This window comes from Sturnus vulgaris, chromosome Z, assembly GCF_052056855.1.
Source record: "Sturnus vulgaris isolate bStuVul1 chromosome Z, bStuVul1.hap1, whole genome shotgun sequence".
In the NCBI taxonomy this organism is placed as follows: Eukaryota; Metazoa; Chordata; class Aves; order Passeriformes; family Sturnidae; genus Sturnus; species Sturnus vulgaris.
Genome location: NC_142283.1, coordinates 60,424,109 through 60,448,025, shown reverse-complemented (window position 1 = coordinate 60,448,025; position 23,917 = coordinate 60,424,109). Strand labels below are relative to the sequence as shown.

Genomic DNA, 23,917 nt, shown 5'->3' with positions numbered 1-23,917 from the left:
CAACTAAGTGTCCATGCTGTGCTGGAGCCAGATAAATACACTGGCTGAGCTCTGGCTTTGGGCCATAAGGCACTACTAGGCAACTGTAAAACTTGCTGGGCATCTCTAGGGCAGACCAGGCTCTGGTAGTTTGGTGGGGAACTTGTCTAATTTACCTTATATCTCAGCATCCATCAGAGCAGAGGTATCCAAACACTCCCTCCAATAGTCCAAATTCCTGTAGACACACCCCATGGCAGAGGTCCTGACAGACGACTACATGAACCATCATTTCTCTGTTTCCTAGCGCTTGCCAAGTAGGAAATTGCTGTCCACTAAATTTGCCTCTGACACCTCAGCTGGTGGCCAGAACATAGACTCTGCTCCTGGCTGGCCCCAACACCTGCCAATAGGAGCAGCCCTGGCAGCCTACAGTATATGCTCCTGCCAGTTGTGCCTTCCTTTACCAACCTGCCTGTTTTGGCCAGCACTCTCTGGACTGCTGCCTCTGCTGTGATTAGTCCTCCTCCCTTTCCATATGCTGAGTTGGTACACCACTTTTCCTTTATCCCTCTCTCCTCTCTGTGGTGAATCGCCATGTCATGGGAGTGGATATTGGGGTAGAGAAGTTTCCTCTTCAAAGTTATAATCTTGCTTCTTGATGTCTTCTAAGGATGCTCCTCACCCAGACTGGTGTACTGCCTTTCCTGCTTGGTTCTACTATCTGTGCTTTTTGATCCATGCAACATTTATGCATCAGAATCTGACATGCTTCAACAAATTCCATCTTCCATGTAGTAATGCAGGCCTTTCCTTGTTTATCACAAGCTGCTTTTGTGTAAATAAAATCAAAGCCCCGAATCCCCACAGGTATGAAACAGCATGATCAGCAAACATGATCCTCCTCAAAGATATGTTGTAAATTTTAAAGGAATGAAGTGCTAACACTGAAATTGGTAGCATTGTCTTCTTCTGTCAAACTCATGACAGCAAGTCATGAGGTTTCTGAACTCCAAAACCATGAAAACCATGTCAGGCCTCTGTCAGGGTGTTGTGGGACACCAAGATAGTGTGAGACTAAAGCTGAACTGGAAACTTGGACTTCTTTTTTCCAATGATATCCCACAAGCAGTTTCCAAAAAATTCACTAAGTAATTAGCCCAGTGGCATGGACGTTTACCAGTGTGCAAACACCAATACTGCATGAGACAACCAGAGGTTGCACCTATGTATGAAAGTGCCCCTTGCTGTGAGACTCGCATGATACAGTTAAGTGCAATGATGCCACCAGTCAACTTGGCTTGGCCAGACCATGCAGAAGACAGAACAGGACCCAGCTCTGTCACAGAGCAAGGAGATGCCATGCTGGGCAAGCTGGTTCCTCTGCACTGCTAGCTTCATTCTGGATCTGTAAGAAACACAGAGTAATAATTTTGCAGCAAAAGAGGATCAGAAAATCCTTGGACAAATGTGCTAATCTAACCTCATTCTGCACTCAATGAAAGGAAGACATGGACCAGAGCATGTAGCTACTCATAGTGCCTGTTCTTTCCCACCAGCCAGCTCAGAGTTAGCAAACCAACAGCAGAGTCAGGAAACATCCACAGCTGTGAATTGGATTTTTGGCTAATCTTGATGGTTTCCAAACAATCAGCGAGCTGCAGATGTGTTTAAGTATCTGACCCTCCTATGGATATACTGGGGCATTAAGTGGTAAGAATATCCCAGCGCTTCATGCTCCTACTCAGTGGGAATACATATTATTTTTTAGTTTTTGAACTAAAAATGTGAAGTAAGTTATGAAAGGAAAGTATTTTACTTCTGGTTAGAGGAGCAAATAAATGATGAGAAATAGAACAGAAGGAAAGTCAAACCCCTCTGCAGTAATGGCATTTGAAATCCTCAGCAGACAGAGCTTTGCACTCTGGATGGCTCTGAGACAAGAACAAGCTCTGGGTCTGGATCATCCTGTCTTCATGCCTCAAGTGCCTGTGAGAGGGTGAAATTGTTTAGCTGCCAGAAGGGTGAGCTGAAGAGCAAGACACAAGTGCACACAGGCTTCGTGCAGCTGAGAGAACCCTTCTCACTGGGCTGGGGGATATTTGGGACTGCAGCTCTGCACTGCACTGATACTCTTAGGAATATGCACATATGAGTAAGATATGGAAGATAAATAATGTGATACAGACTGGAGACTATTAGGGAAGATCATCTGATTTTGCAAAATCAGGATCAAGACTACTTAGTACTATGTGAGTCCTTCACATCCTGCACTGACGTTCATGACTCTTCCTGGTCAGGGGACATGCTAGCCATCCTTTCTTTTTACCTGCCAGGGGTCCCATAAAGTCTCCCAGAGACATGCACACCTTCCATGTGCCCTGTTTCTTTTCCTCCAGTGCTGGAAGCAGTGTCTTAGCCACACAGCTGAACTGCAGTTTCTGGGAAGCTAACCATAGTGTGTCTTGCACATACGAAATTTAGCATAGGATTACTGAGGGGTTTCTTTTTGTAGCTTAAGACTTAGAGTCACAGGCGTTTCTGAATTCATCTGCAAAGCTGCATGTAGCAGATAGCCAGAACTGTCTCCTTCAAAGTGTAGTCATGACTCTGAAAGGAAAGGATCCCACAGGGAAAGGCAGCATGGACTGAGGCTAGAAAGGAAATGTAGAATTGGGACTATCCTATTGTCTGCTGCTCTAATATCCCACACCTTTAACTCTGGAGTGGTCTAAAGTGCTCTTGCTGATCTATTTGCACACAGCCCTGAGGATGAAGCCTCCTAGCACACACTGGTCCTGTATGCTGCTACTGAGGAATGATCTGACCGAGTACAAACGTGGAGATGCAGGACCCTGCCATCTGAAGCACCAAAAGAGTGTTTTTGAAGCATTGTTTCTGCTTAAAGATCCAGCACTTTTATCAGGGGAAAGCAAGTCACATGTGCTATGTGATCAGGTACTATTCTTGCTCATCTGTGGGAGTCTGAGTGGGCATGAGCAAGCATAGGCAGCTGGCACGCTCTGCACATGCACCTTCCTGCCTGATTACTGCTCATTTCCCCGCTAGAAACAAAAGCTGTGTTAGAACTTGGATTTCGCCACCAAGATATGCCAAGGTAGATGGAGAGGAAGCTGCTTGTCCACTGACCAGTATACAGCATAGCAGGCTGCAAGTAGGCGTTAAGTGTTCCCGGTGCTTGATCTTTGCACACATCCTGGTGCCCCCGGATAAGGTGAGGGGCAGCCCTGAGCTGTGATGGAGCCTGGAGGTGCAGACATTCTGCTGCCAGGGGCTGCACTAGCCTGGAATACTCTACCACAGTGCAATCTCCACTCCTATTGGCAGTGGAAGGCCAGCTCTCCAGGCCAGTCTGTGCTTGAGTCCTCTCCCAGCTTGATGCTATAATTAAGTAGGCATCCACGGGCACACATGCACCAAAGAAGGTCTTACTTCCTTGTGCCAGTAAGGTAATTTTCAGTCTTCCTGTCTTCCAGACAGCTATTTTCACCTGAGCAGTGCTGCAAGACTGAAATTCAGTAGCCAGAGTATCCCTGCTTATGCCAAGTATGGGAGAGTTGTCTTGGCCCTGCAGCTGAAGCTACTGGAGACAGCATTTTCTGTCTCTGAAGATATCTAGGCAGGTAGTGGGAAGGGGCTGGTGGCACCTGCCTAACATCTTGCTGTGCCTGGTGGAGAAAGCAAGTCTGCTGCAACCAACATTTTGGCACATCCCAACAAGGCAACTCGCTCTCTTGACAACAAAGAGACTATGGGCGTGTCACTTGGGCAAAGCCAGGATGTAGCATGCTGAATTGGGAGCTACAGCACCAGTCACTGTTGCTGGGATGGGGACTGTGACTGTTCTTGCACCTGCATAGCAGATGCTGGGTCAGTGCCTCTGCCAGGCAGAGGTCTGCATCTTTGCAGGACTGTGAAAATCTGGGTGTCAAATCTGGGAACTGTGATCCTGGAGGAAGTGAGCTCAGGGAAGGGCTTCCTCGAGAGGATGGAGCAGAAATCAGCAGGGAAACAAGAGGAGCAATCTGAACCACAGAGCAATGGGAACCATTTTAGGACTAGTCCCATTCTGGTTTAGATTTAAATCACAATGGACAGGGCTGTGGTTTGATTTCTGGGATATTATACGACTTTGGCATTTTCAGCTAATTTTAGTCTACCTTCTGTTAACCTTTAATTACTTGAAGACAGAGAAGGTAAGGCTAACCTAATTCTTTTCACATGCTCCGTCTAGAACAATGATTCACCTGCATAGAAAAATTGTTCATATCACAGCAGAATGGTTTCTCTTCATTGTATTCTTCATGTCATAGTTAGAGACTTGTTTATGTTTCATAATGAATTTTCATTTGCAGGAAGTTCAAGCTTGGCTTCAGAATTGTGCTCAGAGCTGGAACCCTACTTATCAAACCTCAGCTTGGAAACAAATCATCATTCAAAGATTTCAAAGAAATACAGATGATTGGAGGTTAGCAGTTATCAAAAAATGTGTTGTGTTTCTGCTCTTCAAAAATACAATCTATAGTGTCCATCATCTCTCCACAGTTTGAGGGAAACAATTTACCTATCAATGAAAAGCACCTGCTCTTGAGCTGCTCCACTGTACAATAACAACAGTTCATACCATGTAGAAGTATAGACCATGTTATATTAATGAAATTATTTCAGGCATATTTAAAGAACAGCCCCCTGTACCCCCAAAGCATCCTGGATGTAACAGACCTCTAAATTATAGGCATGTGCTGCAAAATGCATGGTGTCATTGAACTACGTAGACAAAAATGTTATTGTAGCATAATCTAGATATGTAGAGTGAAATTTTAATCAATGCTTCCCACTTCTATATCAACTAAATATCACATAAATAAAATAAAATAAAACTCAAAATAGTTTCTCCTATTACTGGTTCTGTAAGAACTTGTGTAGTTAGTGCCAAAGTACTTTGCTGGACTAAGCTTTAAACTTTAAACTAAGCTTTAAACTTAGGACTTAAACTCCTCAGATGGATTGAGAGAGGGAATGAAATTGTTCAACACAGAGAACAAGAATGCTCCAGTAGTTCTTTTGTGGCTCTTAATGTAATAAAGAAATCACTCTAGATCCACAGAATACAGTTGTGGCTGTTTTAGTAACATCTTGAGTACAGAATAATTAGAATCTAAAGAGAAGAAGGTTCAAGTGGACTGTTACAATCATTGTCTCAGAAGTCTAGAAATATTCCTTATTATTCATTGGCTGTTCATTACCTGTAATCCTGTACTCAGACCTCATGCTTCTTAGCCTGGCAGCTGTGGTACTCAATCCAGCTGGTGCCCATGAAATATCTTGCAAGAAACATCCCATCTCCAGCAAGTCTGCAGTGAATGTTCACCTAATCAGAAGAAAGACGTAACTCTTGATTTCCACGGACCACTCTCAGGTCTAATGTTTCAATGTACAAATCCTCCTCTGAGGTGAGGGATTGCCTGGAGCCCAATGTTTCTAGAACTTCTCATTCCTTGGCACTGGGTTGTCCATGTCCATGGAGGCTCTGCCCCATCCCAGTCGGCATGGCACCCATTTCACACCATGCATTCCACAGGGCTTGGTGTAACAGGCACCCATGGCATGACTCCTTCTAGCTAGCATCAGCAGAAACATGTTCCCCCTGTCACACCAAAAGAAGGGAGGGTTTTGGGCACTCCTGGGGGGAACTGCCTGGAAGGACAGTGGCGTGGCACAAGGCATCAGATTGATCTGTGATGTGGTGTTAGCAGGTGTGTGTAGGTATTGGTCTTGGTATGCCTCATTTCTGCTTTTGGTGGTCTTTTGAGATAGTGTTGGTGGTGTCTCTCCCTCTAATCTAGCAAATATGTGTTGACCCAAAGAAGAATGTCTGTGAGGGGAAGAAACCACAATTCTTCTGAACACACCAGTGTAGGAAGATGCTTTGCAGGCAGATTTTGGGGTAAAGCCTGTCAAGAGGAGGAGGGACCTGGACACAGTTTCTCTGGCTCTAAACAAGTACGCTGACTGGCCACTGAATAATAGAGAAGCACATTTTCCTCCAGCTGTTTGGATTGAAAGGATGTTTTTTATGCCTGTTTTCTTATATGTGTGATAACTGCATCACCTCAAGGGAAAGTCTGGAGACAGCCATGTATGAAGGGAGGAGATGACTAGCAGTCAAAAGAGAGACTGTTAGGATATTTAGCTCTGAAGTTTTTTATACCCAGGCATTCTTCGGATGTAGAACTTGGCAAAAGATACGTTCTTCCTATTTTTTACCACAGACCATTCTGTTCTGCTCTCTCTCAGTGCCCCCAGTAAGAAAATCCTTGCCTGAGGAGCGGGAAGTGGTTGCAGGGGCATTGCCTCGAGCCTGAAGAGCAGAAGGGGAAAGCACTGGGAAGCAATGGGCACCTCCAGGGAAACCCACTGGAACATCACCTTGAGAACAGGCCAGAGAATCTGATGGCTGATAGGTTCCTGCTGCCCTCTTCACCATGGGCTTTGTGACAAAGAGTGTTTCAGCAGCAGGGCTATTGTGAACTCCATTTACTGTGTCCTGTGCAGGGACACTTTTAGGCTGGTTGTGGCTGGTTGTCTCCACAGTGAAATTGCATGGTGGCACCATTCAGCCCCAGGCTGACAAATTTTGCAGAAGAGGTGGAGAAGTTTCTGTATTTCTTGGTGCTTACAGGCAAGGAATTATGTGCTGGACCTTTTGCAGCTCTCTGCTCAGGCATTGTCTTTCGTTCCCTCTGAGGGTTAGGCTGTCTGTTGCAGGAAACAAATAATAAAGTTGGCAGTTCAAGGTTCCTGCTTTTTATCAGCCTATCACCCTCCGGATTACTTATGGCGAAAATATTCCATGGGAACATAAAAGAATATAACTTTATTTACACAATATGCCCTGTTCCTGCTCCCAGTTTAAGACAGGTGTTTTAAGTGTCAGCCTGTATCTGGGGCCAGGAGAAGCCCCACACTTGAAGAAGGGTCAGGCAGGTTCTGCCTTAGCTCACAGAAGAAGCTTTTCAAGAAGAAGGTTTTCAAGAAGCTACTTCTTCCCAGAAAGGCACTTAACAACGAGGAGGGGCAGAGCAAGAGCTGGCCAAAGGTTGTGTGGATCTACTTCTTTAGCACAATTCAAGTTACTCTAAGCTGTGCTAAGGGGATTTCACATGCCTGCCAAGAGCTCATTCTCATTGCCCTGTTGTTGCACTCAGAATGAATACAGCAGCAAATTTTCTCATCAAACCTATTTTTCCTTCCAGTGAAACTTGTGCATGTATCATTCAGCAAAAGTCGGAGGAGGTGGCAGTCAGTGGGAGGTGTTCTTGATGGGTCCTCTGGGGCTATCAAGTCATATAGGATTGAGAGTTTTGGGCATTTTTCGTATTGAACTTCCTCAAGACCTTTTCCATCTGCAAATGTGCAGTCTTTCCCTGTATATTTGAATAATGCTTTGTGTAATAAAATATTCTGGATGGCAACAAATGAACCTTCAGGCAGCTCTAGAGAATGCAGTGCAAAAAAACAATGGGCTGAAACAAAGTTGCTTTCTCCTCCAAAACCTCTAATGGCTTTTGATTGTCACTGCCTATTTGCTTGCTGTTTCTTTTTTGTTTTGGAAGAAATTTGGTTTGTTAACCAGTTTATCTTCATTGTGAAACGATAAATGACTGCACCTCAGCTGCCAATAGTCCATGCTGCCTGGAAAATAAATCTGTGAGTCCAAGTTTTTCTAACAATTTGCTAATTTCTTTGGGGAAATACGAACAAAATTAATATGATGCTTATGTAATCACTTACTAAAGCTATGAGTAATTTGCATCCTGGTGGTGAAAGGAGGAGATAAGAAGATGTGGCATAAATTCCAGTACTGTTTTTCTGTATATGTCTTTCTGGAGCCTGAGGGTGCCTGTTGGCAGCTGCAGAGGCGTGCCTCCGCAGTGAACTGCAGTCGCACTTTTGAAGAGGTGATAAAGCTGGGCTGATGAGGCTCGACAGACACGTGCTGGCTTGTGCTGGGCCAGCCCTCCTTCCCCATGTCCCTGGTCTCCCCTCTGCTAGGAGGTTGTTAGAAATGGCCAGTAGGAATTTCTGTGGACCTATTCTGAAACAGCTGTCAGAAAAAATCCAGCCTTTCCTGCTCTGGTGCAGAAATCCTGTCCCCAGGAAATCCTGGCAGGAATGTCCCCAGTATTCATAAGTTGTCAAGACTGAGTGCTGTTTCCTATACCAAGGCATGTATTCCTCCTATCTCAACCCCGGAATTTTGAATCTTGTTTGTTTTGTTTCAAGTTTGTGCACAAATGAAGGTACTAACACTGATAGTGGTGAGGCAACACTTCAAGCCCTGTGTCTAGTTGTGAGCTCCTCACTACAAGAAAAGTATTGAGGTGCTGGGGCACGTCCAGAGAAGAGCAATGGAAATGGTGAAGGCTTTGGAGCACAAGTCATATGAGAAGCAGCTTAGGGAGCTGGGGTTATTAAGCCTGGGGAAAAGGAGGCTTGGGGGGAACCATCTGAAAAGATACTGTAGCCAGGTCGGGGTTAGTCTCTTCCCAGAGGCAACAAGTGACAGGACAAGAGGAAACGGCCTCAACCTGCGCCAGGGGAGGTTCAAGCTGGACATTAGAAAGAATAACTTTATGGAAAGGGTTGTTAAACATTGGAAAGGACTGGTCAGGGAGGTGGTAGAATCTCCATCCTGAAGATGTGCAAGTATAAACTGGATGTGGCATTAGTTTACATTAGACATGGTTTAGTTTACAAGGTTGTGATCAGACAAAGGTTGGGCTTGATGACCTCAGACGTATATCCCAATGTAAAAGATTTTGTGATTCTGTGGTTGCTGGCCTCTGACTGCCTGCAACACTGGGACCAGAGATGCCAAGAAGCTTGCAACACCAGCTGGGGAAGGTGACTCCCCAAATTTGTTGCATGACCTGAAAACAATGTGAAAAGTACAATTGCTTTTCAAGCAAAGTAATAAAAGCCTCTGGCTTTTAGTGTTGTTATCTTAAGTGGTGCTACTGGATGCTGAAAAGTTAAAATGTGTGGGAGGAATGTTTGCTTAAAGCTCCACACTTTTCTTCAGCGCTGCTCTTTGGATTTTCTGTGCCCAGCCACCATAGAGCACTGAGCTCAGCTTGTTTCCCTGGGTCCTTCTCCCATTCGTTCTTCCAGCCCTCCAAAACTGGAGGTGAGCTCCCACTGCAGCCCTTCCCTCACAGGGAATCTGGGATTTCTTCCTTATATGTAGCCACCCTCTCTATTAAATTTAACTGGCAAGGACAGCAACAGGATCAAAATCTTTTGAGAGGCATATGGGATTGACAGACATAAAGTGTTGTTACGAAAGACTATTTTTCTTAGGAAGTCAGGGTAAAAACTAGGTCAGCATTATTTCACAGTGCTGTTTGTATTCTGAAGGCATGTCTGTACATGGTAGTGTGGTGCCTCAGCACGACCTGGGCAAGCTCCAACTGAATCTTCATGCCAATGACACAGCATGTATAGAGATAAGTTTGAATACAGGCAGTATGTCTTCTGTTTGGGGCAGCTGTGATGTTTCTGGTTTGGGAGCTAGCTGATCTGGTATTAGACTGAGTAAGCTCCCCAATACATTGCATTGTGCAATGTGGCCATACTTAAATAGTTAATAGGAATTGTAGAATTCCCTTGAAAGCTTCTCTCCGAGTGTGGATTAGAGGCCAAATCTGGGATAATTTAAGCAAGAAACTCCTTAGATGCAACCCCTTTTTAAAAAACTCATATGCCATCCAAATGTTACTGCTGTTACAGTACACCATTTACTGGTTGCTTACATCTGGACATCACACTGTGCCCCTGATCCTCTCTGGGCTGCTATCAGGTTATCCACTTGAAGTATAGTGGTTGACAACCAAGAAAATTTAGGGAGAAAATACTAGAAAAAATTAATGGGGGTACAGACTGATTCTCTCTGGATTAAGGTGAGAAAGTAAAGGAAATTGGGGTTGCATGCACAGCAGGACGTGGTTTATGGGCAACTGGGGGCGTTTCTGACAGCTCTGGGAATATGAATTGTAGCATTGCTATATTTCCACCTGCTTTTTTCTTGTCAAAATTCAGTCCTAAGAGCAAAACTGTCATTCTCAGAGTCAATGTTTCAATGGGCTCTGAAACTCCCACACATGCTCCATCTGTTCTGAAAGTTGCTCTGCCTTAGAAGGGGGAGAGGATAAATTTATTCTGGGGTCACTTGACACAGCGTGTTCTGTAGATATGGCCTGCCCCACACGCATATGCTTTTCATATGCAGATTGCTCTAAAATTCCAAATGGCCCAGCCCTATAAAGCCCAAATGCTGATTTGCTGCAGCAACTGTGTTCTGTCCTGTCAATGGTCCCTGAGGTATGGACCACAGAAAGAGGACTGTGTACAGCATTTTCCAGACTGTCACAACTTCTTCAGTGCACAGCAGGAGAAAAAAATAACCACCAAATCCTCCACAAATATGTTCTCTGACTTTGCACCAGTCTTTATGTATGTCATGTTATCACAGTCTAAATCCTTCACTGCCTCTGTTCAAGGGGACTTGACATCTACCATTTCTTCAGAGACTCCTTGCTGAGGCACACTGATTCAACACTGAACTCCCTGTAGAGTCTACTGGGCCAAGGTGGGCACAGTGCTGGCAGAGGCGAATGTTCCTGTCTCAGTGCAAACTCGCCCTGTGTTGCTCTTGGCTTTCCAGCCACTCTCCTTCCCCAAAGCCTGCCTGCAATGGCTTGCAGTAGTGAGGGTTGCCCTCCAGATGCTTTGATCCTCCCTCATGCAGAAGATTTCTGTTGGCACAAGCAACACCAAGGAGAAGTGTGAGTACAGGAAGAGTGCTCATCTATGCAGGTTTTGGGGAGTGGTCCTGCATGCCAATGATGGCATTTCCCTTTTTCCACTAGATCTTTCAGGTGATGCTGGGATATGATGGCTGATTCGGTGGGAGCCATCATACTATGTAGGAAGAGCAACACTGTTGAAGAGCCTGAAAAATTAAAGCTGTCAGACAGGGAGGTTGATGGTTCCTGGGACTTTCCAAAATAATTAATTCAGCGCTTAAAGACTTAAAGCACAATTCACCTAAACCTCTCAATACTGGGAAATTTGAGAACTTACCTTCCACACTATCACTTTCACAACAACCTTAACTCTTCCCCTAAGAGAAGTGCTCCTCTAGCCTTTGTGAGTGTTTCTCAGAGTGCCCCATTCCCAAACCTGTGGACAATAAACTGGGATGCAGGAGTCCTGTGAGAACACAGGGAGGCTCTGCCTTGCTTGGAAGAAGGCTGAGCTGAAGTCAGTTGTGAGGAGGAAGGAGCTGAATCCTGTGTATCCTTGCTCACTTGTCTCACCTCAGTGGAGAACAGACTCCATAGATGCCCATAATGAGGGCAGAAGATGAGGGCATTAAGGAGTGGTTACACCTCTGAGCTGCCCATTCCTCACAAGGCAAAGAGACGGAGCTCTTCCAGGTCACTTCCTTTTGCTCCTGGAGCATCTCAAATGCAGAGCAGTAGTTTAATGATGCCCATAAATCATTAAATAAGCAAGCAAGCTATAAAAAATATGTGCAAACAAATCTCGTGCTATGATCTGTATGTACAGTCTGAGGTTATAAAGCTAACACTAATGAGTTAGCTACAAAAATATACCCAGCACTGCATTGGAGATCAAGATAATCTGTGTTGAGAAATACTACTCTTTATCCCATGAGCTATTGTTATTGGCCTAAAAAATGCTCATTACCATAGTTACATGGAAGTTTTCAACCAGAGCTAAAGTTCAGGCAGCCAAGACTTAGAAGTGCTGGCACAGTTTGTGAAGCAGGAATGCCGATTTCATTCCTGTTTATTTCAGTAGTTTTGTATTATATCTTAGCAGTCTTTATGATTTGAGAGTTTTGCCAACTTCCTTCACTTTTCTTGTGTTTACCAGAGTGTGTATCCTCTTGGGTCTTTGGCAGAGTGTGTGAGAGCAGCCTGGCGTGGTGGAGCAGTGGGACAGGAGCCAGCACTGAGGGCTGTGGCAGTGGGCATCTACCTAGGATGCTCCAGAGCATCTCTACCAGCAGTTGTTTTGCTGTTTGCAGCACTTTATTCCTGTCACTCCTCAGCTGCTTTGTGCTCTCCAAGCTGTATTAAACAAAGGATGTCACCGGGTGAAATCATGTGTCAAATATTTTTTCCCTGCCTCAGCAGCACCTGCAAAGTGTGCCAGTATCTGTGTGTCTCCTGTAAGGCACACTCCTCTGGAGAGAGGGTCTCCACATTAGTGCTGGATCCTGAGAGAGCAGGGCTCCCACTTTGCATTCAGACACTGAGTTTTAGAAAACAGATATATTTTGATTGACTCTGAGATGAAATCACTGTTACAAGTTTATAGCACTTGGAGGGCCTTCCCAATAGGGCTCTTTGGTTTCCTTCTATGATTACCCTTTTACAATACTGTATTACCTCCTGGGGTGAGTGCACATGCAGCCAGTCTTCGGGAGCCTGGTGAACCAGCTAGAATGTGATTTCCAGAGCCTTTGCAGGGAGGCAGATGCAGCCTTGTGGCTGCTCCCACTACCTCCCTTTTTTACCTCATGCGTCACAGGTCACAGCTGAAGGATGTTCCTAGTTTGGGTTTGATGTTATTTTTCCTACACTGTAGCATCGCAGAAGAACCCAGGGCAGACGATGCTCTTTTATCTGAGAAGTAAGGATGACTATAAACAGGCTAGCAGAAACTGTTGTTATACACCAATACAAGTCTTTAAAAAACGTGCAAAAAACAGGAAGGTGGGATTAAGATATACCCCAGATAAAATGGTTATGTTAGACTGGATGAATTTGGTTTGTGCCAAAGTCTTTTCTGCCTCCAGCCCACAAATGGTATTGCCAGATAGTAAGAGGCTGAACATTCCTCATTATATTTGTAAAAGCTATCACTTCAAGTGCGTTGATCTGGCCCAAAGAGCAAAGGTATATTGGCACCGGTGAATAGAGTCCTCTGCTAGCAACTAAACAATTTGGGCCTGGTTCCTCATGTTGAAATACATTGAAATATTTGGTAATATCTGGTGTCTGACTCCTGATCATTCTACGGACTTACCTGAAGACAGGAGATGAAAAGGAAATTTTCTGTATTGAACCAAAGGGATGGCTCAAGGGAAGCCTGTAAGGATTCAGTACAGGAGAATGGGTGGGCTTTGGTTCTCACACTTTTAGGAGAAGTACTGTTTTGTCAGATCTGATTTCCATGGATGCAACCCAGGAGTGTCACTCCCAAAGATTTGCGTAGCAGCTTGAATAGGGATGCATTTTTAGCTTTAGCTCTCTGTAGATTAAAAGGTCAGCTTTTGCATCACTAGGTATAAGCCATTTAGTACCATGAAATGTTTCACCAGCTTATGATTTTAAACATCAACTTCCAGCCGTGAACTAGGGATTCAGCAATATTGCCTTTGATTAAATGATACTAGCAAAATTAAATTTGACCCCATGCATGTAAAAAGTTAATAAATTAAAGTTTGAATCCACAGCCATTCAACAGAGGGTGAAAATAGCTAACCTGGTTTTGGGGAGAATAATTATTGCCTTCTCTTTTCATGACTTAGACTTTGGAGTATATCATGTGCTTCAGTGGCAAAAGGAGAAGGAATCCAGCTCTGAAGTACCAGCCTGTCCTGCGATAAAAGCAAGTTTATTGAGGGCGAAGAGAGGCCCCTCTTCCCTGGGGAGTTTCGCACTCCTCAGGGGTGATCATGCCAGAGACATGCTGGGGAAAGACACATCCTAGCTGACATCTCATTGAGCAAAGCACTGGTGCATTACTATTCCTTCACCCAGTAACACTCCTGCTAATTAAAATTTCTACAGAGTAACACGAGAAAGAGATTGTGTTAAATATTTCAGAAGCTGTAAAAAATGCATTAAAGGAGAGGCTTTTGCAGGCTGCAAGTCTTGTTCCAGCCATCTTGCACACCCAGGTCCTTCTTGAAGTCCCTGATGCCAAGAGATGAGTAGGTGACCAGTTCCCAGCCCACAGACCTGTCACAGGAAAAACTGGCTCAGCTAGGGGGAATTAATTCAGTTTATTACCAATCAAATCAGAGTAGGATAATAATAAATAAAAATTAAATCTAAAGCCACCTTTCTCCCACTCCTCTCTTCTTCCCAGCCTCAACTTGACTCCTATTTTCTCTGACTTCTTCTACAAGCAACATCAGGGGACTAAGAATCGGAGTTGCAGCCAGTACACCACGTGTTGTCACTGCTGTTCCTCTCTCCTCAGGGTGAGGACTTCTTATGTTCATTCCCTGCCCCAGTGTGGGCTCCTCTCTTCATGGGGTCACAGATCCTGCCAGAAGCCTGCTCTAGCATGGGCTTCTCACAAGGTCGCAGCCCCCTTTAGGCACACACCTGCTCCAGTGTGGGGTTGTCCATGGAATGCAGATGGACATCTTGGAAAAACAAAAATGCTGTAGAAAACTGAAGACCCCACAGGGATGAAGTGTAAGTCAGAAGGCCCTTCAAATGAAATACATTTGAAAAATTAGGTTATCTGATGATTTGTGGGAAATAAGGTTTGAAGTATACTATGCTTGAACTCATATTCACATTGGGAAAAGTTTGTGCGCATGCAATACACTATATTCAATTGCCTTTTCCAGAAATATGCACTTGAACAAAAATATTTGCTGGAAGAAAGGACAGAAAAAAGGGTATTTGTATCTGCTGATGCAGACAGAGTGATTCAGGGTAATGCTCCAATCAGAATAATCTCTCAGAGACATACTATTTCAGTAACTGCAAGAATACAAGAAAAAATGGCTTAATTTTTCTGCTTGGAAGAGAAAGCAGTAGTCTGTGGTGAGGTTGCTAAACTAGAAATATCTTCTTGATAACAATCTGCTCAGGTTTCTCTTGCACCTTGCAGCTGCCTTGGCACAGCTAAGAGATCTCCTGATGTAGTGAGTTCATGGCAAGATTACACCTTTACAAGCAGTGGCAGATTCAGACATGCCGATTGCACTGTGGGGCTCAGGGTGATAGGGGAGCCTGAGGCTGGGAGCCCAAGGGGAGTCTGGCCTTCCTAAATGTAGAGCTTCTGCTTACATGGAAATGAATACGGTGCAGACTTGAAAAAGAGATGTCTACATTTGTGTTTGATTATGGCTTCATATCTGCGAGGGATGTTGCAGGGAAGCTGGATCATCACCTTTAGAAGCAGGTATATAAAAAGACTCACCCAACACAAGCCCTTGTGGTAAAACAAACAGAAATTCACACAGGATTTCCTGTCAAAAATCAAATCCTGACAGCGTTGAATCCTGTATTTTCTTTTAAATACTTTGCATTTTTCGTATTCCCTGACTAGAATAAGGCAAAGAATGACATTTACATGGAATGAAGCTGTGGGTCCTTGTGCTTATGGGGTTTTTTTCAATTAGTTTAGTTCCTTCTTGCTCTTTCAGTTACTAATTGTAAAATTTGGTTGTCTGCTAGAAAATGTCTTTGCTTCTGCATTTGATCCTGGATTTCCTGAGAGAACTTAGCACAGTTGTGCAACATGAAAAGAGTCTACAGGTCAGAAAACCATGTGATCTTCACGAACTGCAGGCAGCTCTCTGCACATGAGTACAATTTGGAGAAAGCAGTGGCCTTTGCCTGCACGATAATTTCAGCAGAACTGATCCAATTTTAAACCAGAGTTATTCTATGTTATATTCAACATACTTGCTGTTAATAAGAAGTTTCCACTCAGTGCCTGTTTTCCTGTTCTGTAACTCATATGTCTTTCTTTGTAGAAGGCAACCTATCCTCAAAAAATGTTTGCCATCATGATGTAAAGTAACAAAAAATTCCTAAAAAAATTCCTAAAAAATCATTCTATTTGGAGGAAAACGCTCACAAGCATCTCTTTTATTTGTACAGCATCAAATCCAACTGTTATCGTAGATCCAACTGTTGTTTGTCTTTACAAGAACTTCTGGATAATGTCCCTTCCTTTCAGCATTCAACAGTTACCTGAGTGTAATGTCACTTACAGTACATTAATAACACGGAAGTGGAGGAACAATCCCTTTACAAACTGTTCTTGAGCCAACGTATTTCTGGAATTGAATCCTCTTTAGCTCTCAACAGAAGAGACTAGCTGCAAACTTACTTCTGGAAAATCAGAGTGAGAAAATGGAAGTTTCCTTGCTCTTTATCTCTTTCACTTCCCTGTCCTTTTCCGGCTTTGAATCATAAAGGTACTACAGATCCTTTGTAAGCACGCAGTGACAAACATGCTTCCGGAATCCTGTAACACTATTTACTCTCAAAAAGCACTAAATGTATATTATTGCAGGTTTTACGTCCAGATATCTCTTGAACATGTTTTCCTCACTTTACAGTAAAAGGAAACTTAGAAAGGTGCCAGTTCTAAGTTTAGTAATAAAGAGCTTGGGTCAGCGTAAGTGGAGGAAAATAACAAGAAAAAAGAAGGAAAGGAACCGGGGACTTCAGGTGATATTTCTAACACTTGACATACAGGATAGTTTAAACAATTGTTTAAAAGATTGTGTAAGAGAATCTGGGATACCCTAGGAGCATTCTTCTCAAAGCTATTAATTTCTGCACTTGGTAATAAATGTCCCTAAACTTGTGATAAATGTAACTTCACTCTCATCTTAACAATTTGTTTTAAAGAACTGATCAAAGTACGCATGTTCACATGGCGTTGAATTAGTGCAAGATCTTAATTATTTAACAGTATGATGGAGCTCAAAATGCCAACGTGAAATGTCTGTGTTTGACCTTCTGTACAAAATCTGACCTTCCCACTAATCAGTTCTTAGGAGGAGATCCTGAGCCCCATTATGGCAGTGGAAAAACTCACAGTGACCTTAACATTTATGTGTGATGGAAGTCATTGAATCAGAGCAAGCGCATCAGTTTTTCCATGAAAGCACAATTTATTAAATTATTATTTTATTCATTGATTCTATGATGCAATGAAATGTAAATATTTTAAATTTTTTTGTCCTTACCATCATGACTATTCAGTAGAAAAACCTGTTGTAGTGGTTTTGATTTGCCAATTTGAGATTTTTTGGAAATTTATGTGGTGGGTTTCACGTTGGTTAAATTGCTAGTACACTTACTAGAATTATTTATTTATTTTTTGTTGTGAGATAGGGTTAGATGGGAGGGCAAAGCAGGCTCAAACTTTGAAGGGTATAAAGAAAAATTTTATTAATAGAAATGAAAAGAAAATAATAATATTAATAATAATTAGACTAAAACCTCCAGAACACTTCTCCTCCCCCCACACCCTCTTTTTGCTCGCATTGACAACATATAAAAATAAATCAGTCAGTTTGCCATCTCTAAAATAATCTTCTTCAAATTTATTAAGGGAGAGGAGTCTCTCTTGTCAGGCTATGGAGACTTCTCTGCAAGAAAATAGTTCTCTTGTGGCTTTTAGTTTTTACAAATAGCAGTTGCTTGGGGAATTTGCAATGGTGAAGTCCGCTTCCATTTTTACAGCCTTCCCTTCCTTTATAGGTCGTGTGAACTTACGAGGTACTATTCTAAGGATGAAATTGTTCAAGCAAAGGTTGTCTTTATGTAATTCTGAGATCATCTTCATCTCTTGGAACAGAGGTCTTCTTCCCTGGGGGCAAAGGGTCTTCATCAGTTTTCTCTCTTTCTCTGTTCAAATTTCTCATCAAATCACAGCTACTTCAACATCTGCTTGTTCAGCATGAATGCCTTTGCTCATTCATGTCTACGATTACAACACTTCATCCCCCCAAATGCATTCCATGTGTTACAGGGGAAAAAGAGTTTGATATATCAATCATCAGTATTTTCTTCATAGCCTTACAAGAGGATTTCAGCCCAAGAATGAGGCATCTCTATCAATCCCTGCAGTCTGGGACCTTCTGCTTCACTGGCCTTGGTATCTTTGTGTTGTTTCTGTGTCTTCACTCTGTCACTTTTCTCTCACTCAAGAGAGAATTGAAGGTCTTATCTGTACATTGAAAGAGTTAAATCTTGCCTGGACAATGGCTGAAGCAGATTAGGTGGAGTATTACAGGCTGTCTTGGGGTGACCGTATGATGCCTATATCCCAAATTTGTCCTAAACCAGGACACAGGCCATGCTGGGGGCTGGGCCACGATAGCAGGGGTGAGAAATCAGCGAGAAATGGTGGTGTCTGCTCTGGCTGCATGACTGTTTTCTGGCTTTAGCTGCATTCAATTCCAGCCACGGGCCAATGGTCTTCCCTCTCCCTGCCCGGCAGCTGCCACGGCCCTGCTGGGCCCCCACCAGACCACACGGGCCGCGGTGGAGGGGCCTGCTCTGGCCCATGGCGGCTCCCGGGGCCTGGCGGTTTTTGGGGAGATTTAGCAGTGGCAGCATTCCAGCCGTGACACGGCCAGTCCAGCCCGGCCAGCGCCGCAGCAGCATCAGGGCTCAGCTCAGCCTCACGGGGCCTGGCCCAGCCACACCTGTTACCCACTGGGAAGCTGGAACCAAAAGAGGGATTCCTGGCGTTTTTCCGTCTTTTCATGTGTGTTCACACATGGTGTAACAATGTGTCAATATCAAAAATCAGCTGCTGATTGGTTTTTGTCAGGTCTGAAGGAAGCTGCTCAAGTCCTTACAGGGAATTTTTTCCACAACTGGCTCCTTTCTTTCCTTACCAAAAAATAAATCAATATAATACCAGCACGCATGTGAAAGCTAATCCTAGTCATTAGGTTGGTTATATTTTGAAAACTGAACTTAAAACTATCTGTGCAAGCCTTGTGTATAGATGTTAATTGCAAGCTAATTGCAATGGAAATGCACATAATACTCTAACTCTCCTTACTATTGGAAGATTGCTGATAAACATACTCTAAAGTCTTTGAATTTCACTTCTGTTCAAAACCGGAAACAAATTCCAACAAAAAATTATTTTGACGCTATGAACGACTTATAAACACCCCCAGTTCACATGAGGAGGCATGTCACAAGATTTTTCACCTAACTGAAGGATTTGGATTTGTCGAACTTGATACCCAACTTAGTTTATGTCATGTGCCACATGACATGGTGCAGCAGCAGGTACACAATGCAGCTGCTGCTACACAACATGAGCTTTTGACTAACAGAATCTAAACCCAGCATGTAGATGGTGATGAATTAAAAAGATTGTAGCCAAATCAACAATTCACTGACATGATTTTAAAAATCTCTTTAAAAATCAGTACGGAAAAGCCTTTGCAGAGAATGGCAAGGAAATGTCTAAGAAGAAATACTGATTTGCTCTATTAGGTTATTGTGCTGAAATGCATATCCTCACATGTAGGAAATGTCTACTATATGAAGGGAATTAAAGCTACATGTGAATAGAAAGGAGAAGATAATAGTCACAGGAAATAAATAATGTACCTTAGCACTATTGTTTATATAAGAGAAAATATATATGTTTTCCTATATAAAGGGGTGTAGGAGAGCTATTCAAACATTGTGAAGCTGAGAAAAGAATACATTTCCCTGACATCCCTTTCAGTCTTTTTCCAGTGCTGAAATCCTAGTTCAGTGAATGTGTCCTGGCCCCTACACAGCACTGGTCTGGTTTGGTCTGGTCTGTTCCCACAACTGAAACTCTCTGGTTATCTCTCCACATGCTTGTTACTGTATTTGTCACTGTTTACAACTATTTCATGTAGCTGTAAATGAGCCTTTACTTCATTTAGGGTCATTTAGGTATGGTGAAACAACAAACAGTGTTCAGGTCTTTCAAACACAGGAAGCCAGGACAAGAAGAGGAGTGTTTAATAGGATCTAACAGGAAACAGTCTCCTTGGAAATGGAGATTTATTTACAAACACATCAAACAAGAGGGACCCTCAGGCCCTGCAGCACAGGAAGGGTGTCTTTTTTTCCATAAACATCATCTCATCATCTCATATCAGACCACTGACAGGGCTAGGGTTGAACAGAGCTGTCCAGTGGGTCCTCTTCAGCTGACTCATAGTGGGTAAGGTGGTGATGTGCTCCTGCCAAGAGGGATGCTGAGGGCTGGCACCTTGTGTCTTCCTCATGGTATGGCTATAGGACACTAGTGGAAACTTTTGCTGGCTGAATCACAGGTATTTTGGAGGATGCCTGTTTCTGTGCTCATGAAAAATATTTGCAGAATATCTGGACTCAGTTTAGGAAGCACTTGATGAAGATAGATATTTCAGAAAAAAACATATGTACTAGTGAGAGATCTTAAAAACAGAAAGAGAAAAATCTTATTCTAGACCAGAGGTTCAACAGCTTTAAATTTTGAAGAAGCTCTAGTTGTTAGCTGAGCTTTGCTGTACCAGCTCTCTTCTCAGCATTGGGACTTTGCTGATTTTTGCTCCAGGAGCATCCAGAGGAGTGGAGATGCATGGATGGTTTAGAAACAGAGTGATCACTCATCTGGTAACTGGTCATCATAAACTGCGAGATGATTGGACACACTAATTGAAAACATCCAGGCTCAACATAGGTTAACATACAATTGATAAAAGTCACAGTATTTAATTATTTTCTGCCTCCCAAAGTTACAATGAGAATGCATCTTTTGATTTGTTCTGCCCCAGAGGAGAGGCATATCAGGCTTTATCTCATCAGACAGCTGTTTGTGGAAGGCTCTCTGTGGCCAGTGCCTTCTGAGAGAAGGGTCATCTCCTCTGCCTCTGCTGTGCAGAAAGCCCTGGGAGTGTGAATACTTTCCATGCATCACTAAACCTGTCCAAGTTTTTGTTTTGCCTTTTCATTGTATTTTGCTGCTGTTTTTTCTCCAGGTGTTGACAGCAACCAGGCCCAGACCAGGGGAGGTGGCTCTAGAGGATCACTGAACCAGGTGAGCTCTGGCTAACACTGCCTGCAGCAGCCTCCTCTGCCTGCCATAACATTAGCATTCATCTTTGCTGGAAAGCAGTGCTAGGGGTCTCCTAACAGATGCAAAATCCCTTGCTCTTTTCACCTGTGCATTAGATGAAGTACCTGCACCCATCTTTGGGGCAATTGCTAAACCTGGATATAGCAGCTGTTGGAGCCATAGCTGATGCTGTAAAAGTCAATGGCTCCAGGCTCAACATCTTTCCTTCTAAATCTCAACCTCTTCCCAGCCATTGGATGCATGAAGAGTTTTGCTTTGCTGGGAGCTGAATAAGGACTCCACAGTTCAGACCTACTTGTGAAATTCATCAGGCTGTGACAGTTCAGGTTTTCAAGTGTTTTGACCACCTTCCAAGAGCCTTTCAGTGTAACATAATCTGGTAATTAATTTCACACAGAGGTGCAAAGGATGCAAATAAGCAACTCCCCACCTACTGCTACTGTCTATATTCATTAGTGAGACAGATTGCAGAGTGTCCGCACGATTGCATGAAAAATGTAAAATGCAAGCAGGCAGGAAAGAAATTAAGCAAGTAAATTTATTCTGTATTTCTCTCATTTAGAAAACAATCAAAACAGCAGTATTTATCAGTGATCTGCCATTTTCCTTTCTTAATTACTTTTTTAAAATGGAAGAATCACTTAAAACTGTGCTGTGTAGGAAATAGGGGCATTTCAAAGCTGCATTCCAGGTGAAGGGGTACTGAGATGGAGTGTGATTTGCATTCCTACTGCCTGCTGCCTGCAGGACTGATTGTCGACGTCCCAGCGGCAGCCCCTGAAGAAGGACCAGCTGTCCAGGTGCCTGCCCAGCCCTCAGGGATGTGCAGCACCCAGCTGGAAAGTGTGTGATGCCTCCAGGGTCAGACCCTATGGTGGGCTGCTTCTTGGTCTCCAGGTGCAAATCAAGATCAGGTATCACATCTGTGTCATGACTGTCTCACAGCAGTGATTTTCATTGAAAATCCATTGTGTATGAGAGTAATTTTTGTATTGCAGGTGAAAAATATTAAGGCTTTTTCACCAGATGGGAGGATCATTGGAGAACAGGGTGGGGATTTGTGATGAGACTCAAAATGACTGACATGTGAATGTTGCACATTCAAATTAAAAAGCTTTCAAATGAATCAGTGAAACCTTCCCCCCTTCTCCTCCCCCTCCCTCCTCCCAGTACAGATTTGCACAATCTGGTCAACAAGAGTGACCTGATCTGGTGCTTTCAGCCATTATCCTCCATGGAATTAATGGGTGATTGAGCCATCATCATCCTGCCAAGACTTAGTGAAGTATCCTTGTCAGGAACTAGTGGCCATCTGTTCAGCAGACTGGTTGTAAAAAGCATAAAGAAATTGAAATAGGGGAAAGCAGAATAAAACCACAACTTTTCATTACTTCATATTTCGATATTTTGCACTTAAAACAACTACATGCTTATGATTTTCATCAGAACATTTTTCCCAGACTATTTTAAAAGATGGTGTCATAAATAAACCTAATGAGATTTTCAGAAAAGGCACTTTCTTTAGTTGGTATATAACCTACATATACAAACCACATACAAAACAAAGCTGTGTGCTTTCAGTATTAGATTATTTTTTCTAAGGGGAGTGTAGAATTGTCTACATTTCTGCCTTTTGAAATTTTTTTTTCTAACAAATAACCTGCTCAAACTTCACTCTTCAGTAGAGTGGCTTAATGATTTCTCAAAGACTGAATCCACTGCAAAGCAACTTTATCCATTCCAAGCTCAACACAAGATGCTTCACAAAATTTAGGCATATGATTTAAAATATGTCCTTGTAAGGGAAACAATTCTAATTACAGGTTTGCCATGAAATTAAGATACCAGATGAGGTAACTTGTTTTGGTCCTTCCAGGTAAGCTCACTTGAACTTGTTGAATCAAAACAGAGTCCACAGTACCCTTAAATAAATATTATTTACATCCGAGGAGCAATATTCAGGAATGTCAGCAGTTCTAACTGACAATTAGAAAGGCATTGCCAAATCTGGGTAACGAATCAGTTATTAGTAGAGGAGTCAGACAGTGCTAATCTGTTCACCAACTAGTCAGCACTTTCAAACAGCCTGTGGAGATGGCAGATGCTGTTTAATTAGCACAGACATCTCATCTACTCTTGTAGCGATGCTGGGAACAGTCAGTGGTCAAGATGCTATGTTTGTCCCTTTGATTAAGAGAAGTGTTGAGTGTCTTCTTCACAGCGTGCTTTTCCCTCTTTGTTTATGTTGTCTTTCTGAAATTGCATTGTTTTAGATGTCAAGCAGATTCTATCTTCTTCATTGACTTAGGAGATTTGGTTTTAAAAATAATACCTGTCTCTTTGGCTTCCTGGGTGGAGAAAATGTTGCAATAATGTTCTTGGGACACTGCGGTCTCACTAGGTCTGCACAGCACAGCAAGCCCACACCCAGAGCACTCTTGGCCCAGACACCACTGCCTTTAGATGTTGCTGCTGAGGACAGGTGCTGGGGATGCTGCTGTGTGGAGGGACATCCTGGGCTGCAGCTAGCCAGCTGAGGCAGACACAGCCATTGTTCACATCCAGAAAGAAATTCAGGTGGCTGATCCTGGGGTGTCTCAGCACAGAGAGGTCAGGACCCTGGGAGGGAGGAGGGTGAAAGCAAGGCTGTGCAAGCACCTACAGTGGCTGCGTGGGTTCCCTCCTCAGGGGCAGGGCACACCTCCACCTTGTGCCAGGACTTGAAGCACCAGTACAGCTTGAGTGCCTGCAGGCTGGCATTATCTGCTGCAGTGGCTCTGTTGTCTCACCATGTTGACTTCTTAATAGTCAAGGATGATTGGATTTATTCTTGACTGTTTAGCCAATGCTCCCTGCACCAAGGAGGTCAGGGCAGGGTCAGTTTCTGCACACAAGGCAGTATTGCACCTGTTTGGAGTCCTGAAATCAGTGCTGTACCAGCCTTTGGCGGGAGGGAGCATGGGGAGATGTGCATGCAAATACATAC

At 43.4% G+C, this 23,917-nt stretch overlaps 1 long non-coding RNA gene across 4 annotated transcripts in view; it reads left to right on the top strand.

The window, feature by feature from the left end:
• Positions 1–23,917, top strand: part of LOC148219872 (uncharacterized) — an 85,550-nt gene that overhangs the window by 47,945 nt on the left and 13,688 nt on the right. For 2 of the 4 annotated variants that reach the window (XR_015799336.1, XR_015799337.1), the window contains exons 2-3: positions 14,191–14,305; positions 20,834–20,892. This is a non-coding gene — a long non-coding RNA (uncharacterized LOC148219872). Of the gene's footprint in view, positions 1–14,190; positions 14,306–20,833; positions 20,893–22,754; positions 22,808–23,917 lie in introns of all 4 variants that reach the window. The other 2 variants (XR_015799338.1, XR_015799339.1) reach the window with 2 other exon arrangements.